This window comes from Candoia aspera, chromosome 1 (assembly GCF_035149785.1).
Source record: "Candoia aspera isolate rCanAsp1 chromosome 1, rCanAsp1.hap2, whole genome shotgun sequence".
NCBI lineage: Eukaryota > Metazoa > Chordata > Lepidosauria > Squamata > Boidae > Candoia > Candoia aspera.
Genome location: NC_086153.1, coordinates 203202393 through 203217549, shown reverse-complemented (window position 1 = coordinate 203217549; position 15157 = coordinate 203202393).

Sequence of the window (15157 nt, the reverse complement as noted above, 5' to 3'; positions counted from 1 at the left end):
TCATCATCAGGAACAATCATACTTCCCGCAGGAGAAAGATTCATAATAGTGCATTTCAAAGCTTAAAGATTTGGATACTTCTGAATCAGTTCCTTTAGTTTGCAAAGTAGGAAACCATTGCTTCTATGTACCATACCATAGGATTTTCTTGAAGCTGGAGTTCTCCTCACCTCCTGCATGCCAAACCTAAGAACTATTTTTAATACAATTGTCTCAAAATAAAACAGCCAAAAAACTCAAAGGAAAGAGAAGTTTCTCAATTCATTTCTTGCTTCCAGCATGATCAAATTAGATATTGGTTTAATTGAAATCAGCACCTGATTAAACAAGTCAGCAAAAGAGCCCTTCTCATTCAAGAAAAGCAATAACTTGCTCTATTCTACACAGGTTTTCTTGCATTGCTTAGTTATCCTATAATCTTTGCAGTTTTAAAGTCTTTTTAATGCCGTGCAATGCAACTCTCCCTTGCACTTCATTATATGGGAGTGCATTTATTACAAAGCATAGTTAAACAGTTGATGGAAAAGAATCATATACCTTCCCCGAAAAAAAGCTCATGTTTTTTTAAAATCTCAGGAGAAATTCAATGACAGCCTGAGGCTGCAACTAAACATGCAACCCTCCCAACTGGATACCTTCTGGATAGGCTGGACTGCAACCTCAGTCCTTCTTAGCCAGCATGGGCACTGATCATGCTGACTGGGAATTATGGGAGTTGAAGTCCAACACAGCTGAAGGGTGCAAGTTTGGGGAAACAATTTCCACTTTCCCTCTGGATTCTATGTTTGAGAAATAGGTCAGAGTTTACACCAAAGAATTAACAGATACAAATTTGACATCACGACACAAAGCAAGACCAAAGTAATATCAGATCATTTGAGTCTCCCAGGACACTCAATTAAATATTTCAAAGTTACCTTTTTAGGACAAAGAAACTGCACCAGCATCATAGAGCAAGAGACTGCTGAACTCCCATATATCAAAAGGTTATGCTCAGAAGGGCTCAGCAACACAATATAATTTTAACACATTGGAATTACTAATTGATATAGAGAGAGCCAGTTTGGCGTAGTGGTGAAGGCACCAGGCTGGAAACCAGGAGACCGTGAGTTCTAGTCCCACCAGAGGCACAAAGCCAGCTGGGTGACCCTGGGCCAGTCCCTCTCTCCCAGCCCTAGAAAGCAGGCAAGGGCAAACCACTTCCAAAATCTTGCCAAGAAAACTGCAGGGACTAGTCCAGGCAGTCACCAGGAGTCAAGACTGACTTGAAGGCACCAGATCTAACCCCCGCCCAAAAATTGATGAAGTACCTGCAATCTGTCTCTGCATAACCACCCTTTCTCTACCCCACACCTGCCTCATACCCTTTCCAAATCCGGGATCAGTTTAACCACAGCCTGCATCTGATGAATTGAGCTACAGCTTGTGAACGCTTATGCCCTTGTAATAAATGTTACTTGGGAAAGGAACTGTGGTCCTCCTTTTGATTTTTGGCTACCACAGCCTAACACGACTCTCCTTCTGGAATAGTTCCATAATTTCACATTCTTCTTCCTTTTATTCCCTCTTCTCCTTGACAATGTTTGCCTCTTACACATTTAACTCACCGAGCACCTAAAAAAAAAAGTGATGATTGCTGTGCTTGGCATTGCAGTCATTATGTTTTGTAAAACCCGAGTGACAACGAAAGAGCAAAATAAGCACCACCACAAAAGGTTAAGCTGAACTGCTTATGTGTTCCTTTCAATCTAATCTACTGATATACTTTCTGCTCAGCAAGGCAAGCCTTTTCACTTACATGAAGCTTATATATTCCTCAACTGTCCAATTCCATTTTATTTTGCACACCTCAAACAGCCACCAAATAAAGAATATGAATTTTTCGCTGGAATAAAATAGGACAATGAAATCAAAGTAAAATTAAGATCATACAAGAAATCAAAAACCTCAAATGAGTCTTTTTTAAGTCGCTTTCAACAATTAAATTGCATTTTACCACTCGGTGGTCTGATAAATTACAATAAGCAGAATTGAACAATATGTTTTTAATCATGGATCAGGATAAAAATAAATATTCAAAGAATATGAAAAGCACCCAAGAAGATTTTCCCCTTCTAACCAACTTTTGCAAAAATTAAAAGAATAGAGCAGAACTGTCTCACTGTAGCCACTACTATCCAGGAGAGGAAGTTAAGTTTTTTTTTTTGGGGGGGGGGGTCACCTACAGTTTGATTGGTGAACAAAAATCATAGCCCTCATAGTTCCACAATTGAAAGCCAGACTATGAATAATCTTTGCCACACAATACCATATCCATATTCTGTATTCAATTATAGACATCAACAGCTAGATTTAGATTCTGAGGACCATTCATTCAACTGCTATTGCTGCTTTGTCCTCCAGCAGAACTCAAACTTTAAAAACGTTACATGCATAATCTTGGTTGGGGTTTATATAGAACAGCCAACGGTCTTCTGAAATCCAATTTGCAGAGCAATTCTATCACCCAATTAACAACAGACCATCGGCAGAGAAAAATGCTGAACAGCCAAGTCAGCGGAACAGCTATGAGACCGTATATATGCTCAGACAAAACTCACAGCTGAAAAACAGGAGCCGCAAACGGCATGCAAATCATTAACATGTCCTCGGCTTTTCTTGAAACGCTGCTACACCCCATAAATCAGAAAGTCTTTCCTATCAATGATACCATCTGTGCTCAAAAGCCATTTCACAAGCTCATGATTAGGGTAACAAGTCCACAGCTCAGCCTTTTAGAAAATTACTCCATTGTGTCACAGTCTCAGAGATATGAGAAGTAATGATGATTCCACTGCCATATAAAAAGGGTTTACAATCCTTTTGGGCTAGAAGACATATCAGGAATTTGAGAGTACATTCACAGAATGGCTGCTGCGATTGGCATGGTTGTCAGGCCTACCTTGGCTAGTAAGGCAAAAATACTACGAGAATATATTTCCCAGAACATGAAGGCTCAGATGTGTAGATTTATTGTAGCAAAACTATGAAGTTATAAAACAAAAGGAGCAGCTGCTATGTATTAAATATAAGCCTTGTTTATGCTACAGTCAATGTCTAGTTTTTTTTTTGCATTTTCTTCTCCTGCCCCCTCCATGTAAAGAGTAAGAAGGAATTCTTCTAGGGACAGGAGATACATTTTCCTTGTTTGGGTAAGAGCCTGATCAAATATCAGGTTGCTTACTTGTGACTATGCGAGAACTAATTTTCATAATAGTGGTCAATCCCAAAATATCTATTTCACCAGAAGTCAAGATGATAAAATTACTACAGCTCTATCTTTCTACATGCTGTCTATCAGCTCAGCTTTCCTTTACCGTTTTTTCTGGATAGATAAACAGACTTTAAATGATTGCTGCTACCCACCATTTTAGTTCAGTTAAATTTAAGTTTAAATTCAGTTTAGATCTATCTAAAGAGGGACCAGCTAAAGTTTTAGCATATTGATCAAAGCAGCAACGTGCTTGGAATTTTATTCTAATGTTTCAGGACGAAAACAACGTACTGCATCTGCAACTCTTCAGGACACATATTTAAGATGCTGAGAACTGTACTCAAAAATTTGCAAAATATATAAATATTACATGGATAATTAGACCTTTATTCCCCCACTGAATTTTGCCAGGAAAAAGGTTACTTTCTAAGCCTATCTAGGCAGAACAAATTAAACCAATTACTGGCAGCATACAGAATGATAAAACACAAGAGCCAGATAGTTTAGAACGATGTCCTGCATGTCACGAACATATATTTTGTCCTTTAAAATATTAATATTTTATCAGAATGTGTTTCATGTTAGTACTTTATTAGGTTCTTGTAATTAAGTTTATATCACCATAATTCCTAAACCAGATAAAATCATACATGTTGTGCAAATTATAGTCCTGTTTCATTAATAACGTAGATGTTAAAATATTATCTGGCATTCTTTTTAACTGACTCCAGAAGGAATTAACAAGCTTGATGCATCTGATCAAGCAGGATTTTTCTGTCATTGACAAGGGGCTGACAGTTTTAGATTATAGTAAATGTTGCTATTTTAAACAACGATTAGATGGATCCTGCTGTAATTATTTTATTGGATGCCGAGAAGCTGTTTGATAAAATGCATTAGCAATATTTATGCTTTCAAAATATTCTTTTCCTTTGGAGTTTTTGAACTGGATTATAATTGTCTATTCTTTTCCAAAGCCAGAAACAAAGCTTATCTAACCACTTTTTTAGAGGGGGGCGGGGGAGAGAGAGAGAAGCATGCAGTAGGATTATCCCCACTCTCTTTTGTTTAGAAACTTTATCTTGCACAATGAGACAGAGTGGCAAGATACATGATTTAAGACATGTACCATGAAAGATAAGGAGTAGGAAGTAAATACTTGCTAACAGCAAGGCAACTGTCAATCAAAACACCATCTGACCTCTGGCTATGGGGAGGCAACCATCAGGATCTTAGAATTCACCAGAAGATTTAGCTGTGTTTTTTTTTTAAACAAAACAGCATGCCTACAATTGCTATTTATAAATTGTTGGACTACAATAAACTAGATGCTCAATAGCACCGGGATTGATGGAAGAAGGAACTGAAATATTTGATGAAGATGAACGTTAATGGATGATTATTTGGATATTAAGTGTGTCATAGTGCTATGGATTTAAATTATGATTAATTCAACAAAATATTACCTTATATCTATTGGATGATTCTTTGTCTTAAAACACTTATGATGCATCTTCTTATGCATGAATGGATTCAGCTAACTGTTGGAGATTGGTACTTGAAAAGCAATGCTGGTTTGCATGATGTGGTCAAGTGTTATATAATGGCTCCCTTTGGATAAAGGTTTGTTTCACATATTAGTTTTGTTCTGGAAAGCTCATCAGATTTTGGGTGGGGAAGAGATGAACAGGTACTTTTGAACAGTACACCAACAACTTGGAAAACAAACTGGACAGTGGAAATGAATATTATATGCTTTTGTAGATGGGAAAAACAGACACTACAAGGGTGGAAGAACACCCATTTTTAATCAATTATACTTCTGGGTAGAAGAATTTACCTCTCCTTCTACATTTGAATAAGCATTCTATCCCCTGCAATCTCATCGAGGGGATTATTCAGAAACTTGGACTGCACACACTGCATATATACTTAATTTCCCATTTTTTATTGTTAAAGAAAACAACAGGCATTAATAGTCAAATTACACAACATGACGTCAAAATAGAATTAGGACCAGTTCTATCTGGTGCATTTTTAGAAGGAAAGAAAATGCTTTCACTCCCTCTTTATGGGTCTGGGAAGAAAAAGAACAGAAAAAATTCAAATCCACATTGCAAATGGTACAGAGGAACTTCTTTCCCACTCTGCAGCTGCTTTCAGCAACCAAGAAGAACAGAGATCTTGCCGAAGGCACCCTTGGTATCTGAAACAGCTCATATTTACTGGGGATATGTGAAGTTTAAAGGTCTCCTTTGATCTGATGACGCTTCAGCTGAAGCATCCTACTGAAGTAAAACACCAAAATGAAGCACTGCTTCTCTTCAATGTTCTGGATCCCCCCTCCCTTCAAAGCCAGTTTGAATTAGTTCCACTGAATCAAAACAGATAGCCAGCTCATGTCAGCCTGCTTAAATGCTTCAGGTGGAGGTGGAGTGTCTTTATTTTCCAAATGAAGGCACCTGAATTGCTGTGACAGACTGGATCGGTAGTCTAGAGCAGTGTTTCTCAACCATGACAACTTTAAGGTGTGTGGACTTCAACTCCCAGGTGAAGTCCATGCATCTTAAAGTTACCATGGTTGAGAAACACTGGTCTAGAGCAAGACAACATCTCAAGGTAGAGCCAAGCTGCTTTGCACAGACCTAATATCTACACATGCAAGGATCCCAGACTGGAATTCACAACAACTTGGTAAAGTGGGGAGGCAGTCAGGACATGGACCAAGAGACAGCCTTTTGGGGTCATCACCCTCCAATTGCAACCCATATGATCCCTCTTTCCCATCCCTCCCACTGGTTCATATAACCCAGGAAGGACTGGCTCACTTTTACTCCTGAGATTGTTGTTTCTTAAGATTTGGAAATCTCACTTGAGAGACAAACCCATTGCCCAACTGGATTCATCAAATTCTCTGCCTGCCCCCTCAGATGTCAGGATTGAACAAAGCATAGAGAAAGGACCTTAAAGTGTTCTCCCACCATCCTTGAATTGGAATAAAATGCACTGTTCCCTCTCTTGATCCTTATCCTGCTTTTGCTCTACTTGCTAAAAGATGTTAGTATCTTGATTTTGGGTGTGCCGTGCATGTTAAACAAAGCTACTGGTTAAACCTTCTGGCTTTGTTACCCTCCTCTTTCTTGATGTCATCAACCAGCAAGAAACTGCACACCAAACTAAACCAGGGATTTACAGTAAGCATTCCTCTGAAGAGTATGGCATGGTCTCAAAACAAGCAAAGTGTCAGCTGATGGGAAGAGCAGAACCCGTGCTCAGTAAACTAGTACCTACCCATCAGGTTGTTTGAGATGGAGTTTAGCATACAAAAGCCATTGACTGGGCAACTCCCTCACCCCAATCATCAACTGCTCAGGACAGTGGGGAACTGCAGGTACCAAGCAACCAGTAACTGTGCCCTGTTCTTTCTCCCTCCAGAAACAAAAGGGCAAACAAATATTGGAACAGAGAAGAAAGCTCTTGTCTAGTGGTTAAGGTGCTGGGCTAGAAACCAGGAGGCTGTGAGTTCTAGTCCGGCCTTAGGCATGAAAGCCGACTGGGTGACCCTGGGCCAGTCACTCTCTCTCAGCCCAACCCACCTCACAGGGTTGTTGTTGTGGGGAAAATAGGAGCAGGAAGGAGTATTAAGTATGTTCACTGCCTTATAAAAGGTGATTTATAAAAATAATAAAGGCAGGATAAAAATTAAAAAAAAAAAAGGAAGGGACATGCACAGCATCAGCCCAAAATTAACAGTAGGCTCACTGCACCCACTGCGGGTCATGTGACTGTGCTACCACCAACATGGAAGGGAACTGTGGCAGATTAAACATGAGGACAATCTGGTTGCTGGTTGCTCTCTTAAAGGAGCAAACACTACTTTAAAACAGGATCTAAGGACAACCTTGATCCTGTCTCAGTTATGGGCTGAGGGCTAGATGAAGGCTGCATCATGGGACATCGCAAAAAATAAAAAGGATGCCAGAACACATTCATACCCTGGTTAGATGCAAGGGGGAAAGGCTCTAGGATACCAACAATGAATGCCACGTTGTTCTCCACCAGCTTTTTGTAAGAATATTTTCTTAACTGTATCTATCAATACTGTTAAGCCTTTTAATGGTACCAATTACAAGATTCTTCTGCCTAAGGTGCCTCAGGCTTGGCAATGGATTGTCCTGCAGATCTTCACTGTACCTTTATCACACTGTTGTTACAATATGATCTAGGGGTAGGGAGCAAGGGAGTTACAGCAATACAGATATAACATTCACATAAAGCAAAGGAAGAGTCATTGGAAGATCATTTTCTAAAACAGGCTTCCCCTTTCCTTCCTGACCTATCTGATACTCTGTACTAGCATCAACAGGAGCAGGTTTGGATTTTAATGTCTATAATCCTGCAACAAGGATATTGTGTTTCAGTTCCTTAAACAAAATATTTAATAAAAACATTTTATGCAAAGTGTCCTTCTCCATAGTTCCCATCACTAATGTTCTCCTTTGTGAGCTTTAAAAGTGGTGACCTAAGCTCAGAGAATCATAACTCTATTCTTTGAGTAAGGTAAAGCCTATTTACTCCTGGTGGTGGCGTGCTGTGATGAAATGCTGAATTATACCATATTTTATGTTCTGTTGTGGCAATATGGATAGGGTAGCTGTCAACAAAGGAACATCTTTTGAAAAGGAAATGCCTTGCACCAGATCCAAGGCTAGCATAAAGTCATAATCACATAACTCCTCTTGAGAGTACATTTGGTATAATTGGAGGCCATTCCTGTCCTCCTTGTTGCTCTGCTCTTTTATCTACTGCACCAATGTATATTCACCAGCAGACCAGCACTGTGGGCAGATTGTTTCATCAATATTTCTGACAGGTTCCACTAACATATTTATACTTTTCCCAAACCCTAACGGTATCCTTTGGCATAGACCTATATGTAGTCTTCAGCTTTATATCATGCTAATTTCAGCCTAATATCAAAACCCTCTGAAAGTTATAGTATTCAATCCCTTTTCCAACAGCTTGGTGTATGGAGGAAGGGAAGGGAGGAAGTTACTTACCCTTGTAAGTTCTTCAGCAGAAGAACTAAATACAGGATTCTTCTCTTGAACTGAAATTATACAATATCAAGGGCCGAAGAAGAGGAGGAGGAGGAGGAAGGAGCAGGGAGTTTCCATAAAGTAATTTAACGGAAATATTTTGTACTTAGGATTCATTAATCCACTACAATCGGATTTCACATTAGAGGTTATGAACAGCTTTTTAATAGGTGTCCTTCTCATAATTCTCCAATTAGCATAGCCAAAATCAAACACATATTGGAGGGCAACAGGTTAAAGTGCTTTGGAAAGGCTGACATAAGGGGAGAAAATGATCATAACTAAAACATTGTGCTGGTAGCAATAAGGTTCTGAGATCATGTTCTACCTGAACAAAAATGTCATAGATCCCTGATCCACAATAGAGTCTGGTCCATTTAAAAATACAGAGACATCCGTAGTTAGAAGTGAGCTCCTTTAAACAAAGCAGGACTTCAGCTTTGATGGAATCAGGAGCACTTTATGTTAGCATACACACCCAACTGTATGTGTTACACCAGTGAAAACATTTCAGAAACATATTACTATACCCTGTATATATGTCACAACTGAAGTCCCTAAAGTTTCTTTGAACCTAGCTTAGGTGCACTATGGAACACCACATGAACTCTTGTATCAAAAGACAAACAGCTATCAGACGCACAAGCTAACTGTGGCTATGTTCCAAAGAACATCTATTTTATACAAGAGATTAAACATGCCCAATAGAGAATTCACTTTTTTCCTCTGACCTACATTAATATTCCCAACCTTTTCTGAAACACTCTTCAGTCTCAAAAGTGGATTGTCAAGTGAGATTGGGGAATTGCTGTTTCAGGAACAGCTCTAAAGAGCACAAAGAATTAATCACTGTTCTTTTGATGCAGGCAGGAATGCACATATTATATACAGACATGCACCCACTCAGTTTTGCTACCCATGAAGGTGCTTTGAGACATCTGTGGAACACAAAGCAGTAACAAAGAAATCTCCTGGGTGCAGGTCTAAATATAATGCTCAGTGCATCACTGAAAGGAGCTAACAGGATATGACCTAGTTCAACTCAGGACATCTAAAACATTCTATCACTGCATGAAGAATCTACCAAGACAGCTGCTAAAAGTAACTGGAAGCTGTTGGGTAGCAGCATGCAGAACATGTACTGAAAGAGTTAAGAAACCAAATCCCACCATCTTTCTTGTTTAAGGGGGAAATGCTACATCTTTCCTATATAAGGGCCCAGACTAATTTCCAGTTCTTTCCCTCACTTGTATCAAGGTATGTATCTTATTTCTGTCTTCTAGTAATCCCCATAGAACCAAACTTTTTCTACCTAGAACTCCTGTCAATAATTCTTGTACATCCTTAGGACTAAGTATGTATCTTTCTTCTCATCTCTAAACCTAGATTTTAATCTCAATGTTTCCAATCTAAGATTTAGTAGATTAAGATGGTGCCTCATGACTTGAAAATAACCATCTACAGAAGAACAAGAGATCTTTCCCTCATTTTGGAAAAAAAGTTATACTCCATCAACCAAAACCATAACAGAATTTATTATTTGTAAGAATACAACCTTTTATTTCTTAAATTAAGCCATTCATCAGCTGTACCATTTAATAAATGAGTACTCTCCATTTCTACAAGGACATCATGTCCTTTGTCCTGTCTATTCACTGTCTATGAGCTGGAAGTTATTTGCTAGTCAAGAAATATGATCCCTGTATTTGTTCAGAAATGCTCTTTTCCTTTAGTTTATCACAGGTGCTTGAGCCAATTATGAAATAAGGAGTTTCCAGAACCGGATCCTGACCAGGACTAAATGCCCAAGCTATATTTTGGCATTGTTCTTCAATCCGTGCAAACTTTTCTCTCAAAAGGTCAAACACATAAGGGAAAAGATGTTGAGTGCAAAAATTTATCTGGCCCACATGAAAAGACATGTTGACATTCTGAGTTTACAGAACTCAAGCAGGTAATTGACTATCAGTTCAGTCCTCAAATTCTCTGCTATAAACACATTCACTCACTTCAAAGGAAAAGTAGATGTAGAAGTGAGAGAAAGTCAACAGCACAGCTTGCTAGAAGACATTGCTGGAATGTGCTATTCATTCCACTAACCATCAGCATTCTCTGCTACTCAGAGCTGTTTTAGAGTACAGCAGCAGAGAAATGCCAGTAATAAATACATCAAAAAATGAAAATTGATATGGAAGTCAGATTGCCTAGCTGAAAAAGATCCATGCTTGCATACAGGTTAGGATGCATTTGTATTTGAGCTGTCCGCTGCTATGTACAACCAAATCATGATCCCTTTCAGATCATGCCCATTAAAATTCCAGTCAAATCAAGGGAATTTATTCCTTAAAAACTATTACAGAATCAGAATGCAACCCAAGTTGAGGAAACAATGGATTTGGCTTCCGTGCATGTGCACACATTTATTACATGCATGGAAGTCAGGAGATCTCCTTTATGGATTAAACTCACTTCACTTTTCAGAAAAATTACCATTTGGAACGTTGCAGAATGCAGGCAGCAAAATGTGCCTTCTTACACCAATCCTTTGCAGCCGAGAAATGCACTTCCATCAAAAGGGGGTGGAATAAAACACCAGCCTTTTAAATACCAGCAGCGGGAGGAAAGGAAGGTTGGCCTTCGCCATCCACTTTCCTGGGTCGGCACAGTTTGGTGGCTGCGCACCAGCGCCAGCCCCTCCCCGAGCGGGGTCGTTTCCTGCCAGCGGCGGTTCCTCTCCCCGTCGCAGCTTACCTGCCGAAGGATGAAGCTGGTGGAAGTTGTGCTCCCATCGGATCGCTTTAACCGGCTCCTACGGGTGGCCGTGCCTCGGCTTCCCTGGAGGCAGGCGGGAGCAACAGCAGCGACGGGGCGGAGCGGGTGGTGGAGACAATAAAGCGATAATAATAATGATAATAAAGATGATGGAAGGCAATCGAAATTCGAGCAAGCAAGTTATTGCAAACTCGCGCCCCAATATCAAGATGCTCCCCCCGATTAACGCTTATCCCAACCCCCCCACTTTTTTTTCCGACACCCCCCCAGCTTCTTTTTCTCTTTTAACGAAGCCGCGGATCGGATCTCACCCAGGAAGGCCGGGGAAGAATCGACCGGTGCCTAGAAGACGACGGTGCCAGAATCCCTCACGGGAACAGGTTCTCCAGCCAGAGCTGCTCGGCTCGCGGCTCCGATTGGATCCGCCTGCCTGCCTGCCTGCCCGCCCGCCTGCGCACCCGCCCGCCCGGCGATCCAGCGGCCCCCGAAGAGCGGAGCGAGGGCTACCTGAAAGATGGGGTCGGCCAGCCCGTTCTTGCCGTACGAAGGATGCTTGGACATGCTGGGAGCAGCACGGGCTCCCCAAGCGCCTCGGGAACTCGCCGCGTCTGCTGCTGCTCTCGGAGCCGCTTCCTGCGCGCGGGGCTGAAGGCGGCTCCGGCGCTGCTGCCAAAGCGGCGAAATCCTTAAAGCGGCAGCGTCACGCTGTCCCTGGCCAAGCGTTCGAGGGGCGGTGAAGCCGAGCGGCGTTCAGCGGGTGAGGGGGCGGGGGGGGGTTTAAGGTGCTTCGAGCCTCCCCTTTTATCTCCTCCCGGCTCCTTGGCCTCCCGAGGCCCCGAGGCCTCCCCCAAAACTCCACGCATCCAAAGGCGACGGTGGGCGCGGAAGTTTTCTCTAAGCCCCCGAGAGGCCCTAGGAGCTGAGGATATAAAGGTACCACTACGGCAATCACTTCCCCATAGCTGTGTGTGTGTGCCTTTTTTGTATTGTTGTTGTCATTATTTTCTATAGCACTTTTCCTCTTGAAAGGGCATGGAGCGGTTTCCCAAAGAACAGGGAACAAAATAGCCTTAGTTAAAGCCCGCACCATAAAACCAACGACTCTTCAAAGCAATACACTTTAACCAATTAAAACCAAGTCCATGTCCAAGACTAGGCAATCGTCAAAGCAATTTGAACCAATATTCAAGGATAACCACCATACAATCTGCCAGGCTTTGTTGCCTGTTTGCTTGGAGGGGAAAGGTTAGATGTTGCTGGGCCTGGGAACAGAGGCAAGGTAAGGATTAGCAAAGGGGAGTTTGTGGTGTGTGTGTGGGGGGGTGTGTGGGGGGGGTAGGGGGTAGGGGCTTTTCTCTCCGGAAAGTATCATTCACACACAGAGCAGACGCCCCTTTCTCAGCAATGTCTTGGTTTAGAAATAAAACAGGTTCACCTCACACGTCTCTGGGATAGTATTTTTTTCATTCTTTCTAGGCAGAAGTGAATTTGTCCTAGTTAATTGCAAACCTGTTCAGGCTTCTCTCACTTTATGCTAGGGTTACATTCCCTGAAAGCTACCCATAAAGCAAATTCCCCTGAAAACAAGGCACTAAACCAGAAAGAAAAATAGGGGGTTGTAGGGTATGGTATGACAACCAGTTTGGTGTAGTGGTGAAGCCATCTGGCTAGAAACCAGGAGACCAACCGGGAAACCAGGAGTTCTAGTCCCTCCTTAGGCATCAAGCCAGCTGGGTGATTTGGGCCAGTCCCTCTCTCTCAACCCTCAGAAGCAGGCCAGGGCAAACCATGTCCTAAACCTTGCCAAGAAAACTGCAGGGACATGCCCAGGCAGTCACCAGGAGTCAAGACTGATTTAAAGGTGCGCGCACACACACACACAAAAAAGGTGTGGTATAACCCCAGCTTTGTAACCCAAATGCATTGACAGATGTGCTCATAAATTTTGAGAGCCTTATTCTTAAGCACTATGATATTCAAACGTATCTCCTTCCTTGATTCATATTCTGTGTACCTGAAAACATTTTCTCAATGTTTTCTACAGCTAGATTTTTAACACCTGTGGTTACAGTAGCAGACAAACAGGTAGAATGCATCATGGCACTCTTTTGTTACGTGGTGCACAATAAATTCCCCAGGTTAAAAGCTCATCCTGGGCTGAGGATCCTTCACCAGCTGAAGTGCAATATAATGTGTCCAATTTTGTTTCTGGTATTAGAAAGGTCTTTTTCCTTTTCATTTTGGGTAAGGGGGTTGGACAGGATGTTGATGGCTGTTTTGACCCCATAGTAACATAAAAATATGTACGGAAGTAAGTGGGAGACAGGATGCACAACTATAGCAATTACACAACATGTAAACGTGTGAGGGCAGAAAAGGTTCTGGCAGAAAAATGGTCAAGTGGTTTTGGTGGGAAGAAGTCTTGGCGGGTTTCCAAACCTCTGGTGCAAATTGATAGTGTTGGCACAAATTGCATAGTAGCTGTTCCCCCCCCCCCCACATAAAGTGAGTTCTTGGATGAAAATGATCGATTGCATAATAGCAGATTTGCATAAAACATAGGAAACCTGTACTTGGAACTATCTCCCACAGACTGTTATACTTAATAAATTATGACAGGACTGGCCATAATGGTTTGCCATTGCCTTTTTCCAGGACTTTTTTTTTTTTTCCAAATTCCCTGTCAAGCCTACCCTTGTGGAATTTCTTGATGGTCTCCCATCTAAGAACTAACCTGTTCCAGTCCTGCTTTGCTTCTAAGCCCAGACAACGTTTGATTTGAGGTATCCAGAAAAGACCAACGCTATTTATTATTACTATGCTGTTAGGTAGAAGATATTTATATGATGCTATAGTTCACTAAGATGAAGTTTTTGATTGCTCAATAGAAAATTAAAACCTTGTTAATAAATGAAGATTAGATGGTTGCAGCCTGAATCCAAGGGCATTTTAAGGATTGCTCAATTGCATAAAGCAGTGTGTTTAAAGGACCTCCCATCTGAAAAAAGCTACCAATTGTAGCATTATCTCCCATTTCCTCTACCTCAGACGGGCAAAAAACCTTAAAAATTGATTTTTCTTTTTTCTGTGACTGAGCTTAATATGCATTCTTATGCTTTACCCTTTAAGCAGAAAATTACTAAAACTATGCTGTCTGCATGTTAACAACTATGGATTATACAATAACCTTAATTTTAGGTAGGCAATTCTAAAAGTAACTTTTTTCTGCTTATTTAATTACTGACTCATACGTTTTTTAAAACCTGTCCTTTTTCAATTCACAGAAAACCACATCTTATTCAAGTTCCTGATATAGGTCAATTTATGTCAGTGCTAGAAGTAATACACTGAAAGGCAGGACATTAAAATATTTTGTTAGTCAGAATTTTTGTTTTCCATTGCCCATAGCTCTGGAAAGTAAGAAGGCATGAAATGTTTTACTAACTTAGGCTTAAGTAGCAATTCAAGGAAGAAGCACCCAGCAATTCTTAGACTGTGTCTAGGCTGGAGAAATCCTATAACCACACATGTATCTTGCAATATAACTGCTGCTGATAAATGGGCAGCTGGTGAATAAAATACACAACGAAAGGGACAACTTGAATATTATCCTAGCAATAGGTTGCATAGCAACAGCAGAACACAAAGGGCTGACACCACATATGTAGTAAGAAGGTCAGATTGGAACATTGAGGGCTTTTTTATATGCGATAACGTAGAGGCTAACATACATCTAAACTGCCTATGAAATGTATCAAGATTATGAGGATACATATGTTTATCCTACAGCAGCATCACATTCAAATCCTCCCTTAGGCATCAGACATTGAATGTCTCCTGGCTTACTGTCTGGGATATTCAAATAGAAGTAAACTGCATTGAATCGGCTCATTTTTCCAGGTTCCCCTCTATATACCAATAGGAAACACACTGTCTGAATGCATATGCTTCTGTAGCCATAGCAGCACTACTGGTGCATAAAAGGAAAACTTGGAGGTTCCCCAAGTACAAAAAAATCTTTGGAGGTGGGAGA